This window comes from Apis dorsata, unplaced genomic scaffold, assembly GCF_000469605.1.
Source record: "Apis dorsata unplaced genomic scaffold, Apis dorsata 1.3 scaffold_77, whole genome shotgun sequence".
Classification (NCBI taxonomy): domain Eukaryota; kingdom Metazoa; phylum Arthropoda; class Insecta; order Hymenoptera; family Apidae; genus Apis; species Apis dorsata.
This window is the reverse complement of record NW_006263375.1, coordinates 635,623-640,113: the sequence shown is the minus strand read 5'-3', so window position 1 is coordinate 640,113 and position 4,491 is coordinate 635,623.

The window sequence follows — 4,491 nt, the reverse complement described above, 5'->3', positions numbered from 1 at the left end:
GGCGTGCGTGCGTGCGTGCGCGCGCGCGCGCGCGCGGATATCGTGATTTACGATCGAGAATTTCTGCAACGATCGACGACACAGAATCAATATCCCTTTTTTTCGATCGATGAAAGTCTCTCTTTTCTTTTTTTCTCGTTTTGGATCGAGAGAGGCGCGTGGGCGTTTCGGATTTATCGTTTTTTCTTTCTTTCTTCTTCTTTCTTTTCCTTTCTTCGATTCGATCGAACGTTCGCGAGTTTAAAGAAGGAAAAAAAAGTAGGAGAGAAATTTTAAATTTTCACGGATGGAAAGGAAGATGAATAATCCAAATATTATCCTTTGGGTCGTGTGAAAGCTCCGTTTCCGTCCAGTTCCGTCGAAAAGGTTATAAATCAAATATCGAAATATGGCGGGCGGGTACGATATCATCGTTCAGGGAAAAAGAGAAGTCGATGTATATCGCGGCGTTTAGCGCTACCTAGCCAGTAACGCGAAAAATACGAANGGAGGGGGAAGACCCTCGCTCGGCGAGCAGCGGCCAATTCTTTCGTAATTAATCTTCGTTAATGATTCGCGATATCAGAAACGCGTGTCGAACGAAAAGATTAACGATTTTCGCCATTTCCCTCGCGTTTCTTTTCCTCGCGTCGCCTTCCTTTTGCTCCATTTCCAAATACACGAGTATTCGCGCTGCAACGATCATCGAGGTGCATTTTAACATCTTGTCGCGACTCGCCTCTCCCCGAATAAACCGTCGAACCGATCTCTCGAAGCTCTGAAAAGGTTTCATTCTCTTTTAGAAACGTACGGATTAGTTGTGTCTCGGAATTGTAATAACTCGCAGTGATTCTCTTCCGTAATTGCGGAATCAGATCGATTTCCTTCTTTCCGATTTTTCCATACTTTTCGCTCGATCATAATTGGAACCCGATTAAATGATTCGCGGCTATCGTAGGAAATGGTTGATATTTTCGAGCGACAGAAGGAAGGACAATTATCGATTATCGATCGTAAAAATTCTAAATTCTCCCTCGTTTACCTCCCCTGTACCTGAGTTTAATTTATTCGTCAGATTTACAACCTATTATTACGCGTTCAATACGGTGCTTATCCTTTAAACTTACTAGAATTCTACGATTGAACGATACACATCGAGGCTACGAACGTCCAAGGAAAAGTCCGAGTAACTACATAAATATCCGCGTTTATCTTCCCTTATCTCCATTAGAATTGATTCTTTTTTCGGAGCAAGAGGAAAAACAGAGCGTTTACGAATAGGATTTATTGAGAAATAATAAAATGTAATAACGAAAAGAATTCCATTTGAGTGGAGAAGAAAAAATATTATTATTAACGCATGTGACAAATAATTGGGAATTCTTATCCAAAAAAAAATATATATATATATATATAATGCATTTATCTGGTCAGTTAGTCGATAACTAATGAAAGAACAACGGCGGAATACGTATGACCAGATTTAAAAGGGTTAAAGACACCATAAAGCCATCGAATATAATTAAAGCCTTGAAAGACCACTCGAACCGAACTTTCCGCCTCGCCGCGGAGAAAGTCCAACCTTGGACGCACGAAACAAAAAGAAGAGGAGCGGATCGTTATTCCGTCCATCGCGTTTCGATCGAAACGAAAAAAGGAACGGAAAGGAAAGAGATGGAAAAATTACTTAGAAACGGAGAGGACGAAAATAAAAATCGAAGCTCGAACGAATTATTATAATACGCGACGATATTTATACCCTGTGTCGCTATAGTTTCGCGATAGATCTCTCGCGAGAAGGTTCGAAATTCGGGTTCGAAAACGGGTCGTGGAACGGCCGGTTGAAGAGGACCGTCATCATCCGGATCGATCCATGAATATTTATGAGCGGCTTCCACTCCTCCTTCCGTCGTCCATTTATTTTTTCACCTGCAAATATTTATTAACAGGGCACACTATGCCACGTTTTCGTGAGAAAACGCGCGAGTTAATTGGTGGCCGGCAATTTATAACGCGTTGCACCCCGCCACCGCTTCCAACCATCTTCCCAACGACACGCTTGCTCCCTTGATATTTTATCGATCCGCGTAAAATCGATATGCCACGTTGCCACGTGGTTTGGAAGCGATAAAGCGATATACGGAGATGGGCGAATCGATCGCGCTACGCGAAACGGTTACGAGTAAATCAAAATATAAAAGGGTTGTTAAAAACAACACCGGAAGAGAGTCGAAAATAGAATAGTTAGTCACCGTGCGGAGAGGCGTGCGCGGTGTCTATTGGCAAGCCGCAAGTATTTTGGCAAGATATATACAAATCGTAATTAAATCATTCAGGCCCAATGTTATTCCATCGAAAACCCGTAAGGAAAAAACTCGCAAAATTTTNTATATATATATATATATATATCTTCTCCTCTTAAAAAAAAGAAAGAAAGAAAGAAAAAACGAAACTCGGGATATTTCTCGTTGCGAAGCGATTGTTTTACGAAACGTTTTTACGAGTTTTCGAGAGAAGAGAAAAATTGTAGAATATCGATCGAAGAAAGAAGAAGAAAGATTTTTCGAATCGACTTAACCGCGCCTTACGTAAGAGCGAGTATTTTCGCTGGTTTCGTTTCAGGAAAGTTGAGGATGATTATCGATAAATAAGGCCAAGAATTATACGGAAACAGTAAAGTTATGCGCTCGAACGCGACTTTATCATCTTCCCTTCCGTCCAACGATTTTCCATTTACTTTTTGCCCGATCTCGTGGATTATTCGTGGCTCGCATAACGGAATCGCGCGTGTTGCGGATCGTTTTAAATCGGGATTCGACGAGAACAGACGCGAAAACGGAGTTTCGTGTCGTTCGAAGCCACGGTTATTTGAACCGTGGACGCTTATCCTCGTTTCAAAAAAGAAACTTCAATCGGTCGGCGTGAATTTAGACCCCACTAACGACGGACCATCGAAGTTTCAAAGGTTAAAACGTGGACTACTTAAGAAGAGGTACATGTACTAGGCAGCGCATATTCTTGGATCAGCTCTCTCTCGCCCAGTCGCAGACCTGATCGCATTCTCTCGTTAATTTCGCCGATTCGAGTTCGGCCTCTTCGAGATCGACTGCTCTCTTCATTTGCATTTATTATTTTCCGATCTTCCTCCTTCTCTCTCTCTCTCTCTCTCTTCTTTTTTTCCCCCTTTTTCCCTCTCTTTTCCCTCTCGTTCCACGAAATCGCCGCCGATTAAAAAGCAACCCAATTAACGGAAAAAATCGAAAGCGGGCTTCGAACAACGGTTATCTTCCGAATGGAAACGGCCGCTCGATTCGATCCCTATTAGAATAATAATCGCGATAATCGGGAATGTCGATCGATCGATCGATCGATCGAGTGGAATTTCGAAACGAAGAGTCGACGTCACCACCGATCCTCGTACGAAATCGAATACCTCTCGAAGCAGTTTTGCCGGAGAATCGATTATGGCGAGGCAGACGACCGCGTCCGAGCATCGAATAATACGTCGCATGGATACGACTATATGGGAGAACTGTTTCGAACAGATGAGATACGTAATACGCGAAATTATTAAGACTGGATTCCTTTTAGAATTTTACAACGATCGAGAATAATCTGTTACTCTTATATCTTATTAGGAGGAAACGAGGGAGATGATCCATGGAGACTCGATATTTTATATTTAAAAAATCGGAATTTAAAAAAAAATCGACTCGAAAGTATTTATATGTATATATATATATAATAAGAATGGAGAGGATTTTGCCTCCATCCAGAGCGATTGGAACCGTACCAACTGGCGTTTACGATTGAGCCATCTCAATAGCCACAAACGCGGTATCAATTTTCCTTCCATCGAGGGGACGAAGAAGAGAAACGGCGCGAAAAGCCAACAGGAAACATTCATCTTTGGCGAATACGATTGGAGGCGCGGTATATATACACGAAACGATCCGCGCAAAAGCAAAACGAGACGAAAGGAAAGGCGAATTCCCCTGTTGAACGTTTTTCGAGAGAGAGACGATCGTATCTATCCGAGACTATGATGGATGATTTACGATGATTAAAAGATATAAAAAGAGAGGATAAAACGACGATATTTGGTATTAGGTGGTTGGTAACAGCAACAGGAATGCGATACTCACTGTAATCCGAAGTGTCGTCGTTGGAACCGTTGACCGTTCCATCGGGCAGGATCTGCAGATGCCGATTCTTGATGTACATCTGGATTTTCCTCGAGGCGCCGGTGATGTGGGACAAATTGGCCGATCGTTCCGCCCTCACCCCGGCGTCGCCCGTCAAATCGAGGGGCGCGGCACTCACTGCACTGATAACCGTGCCAATCGCCAACACACTAAACCCGATCGTACTCGGTCTCGCACTGCAATTATTGTTGTTGAACACACCGGCGGATCGACGAAGTGCGCACTGGCCGAACGCGACGAGGAACAGGAGTAACGCTAACTGAATGTACGTGGAACGGTTGCTGCACGCGCGTCTCTTCTTCTTCTT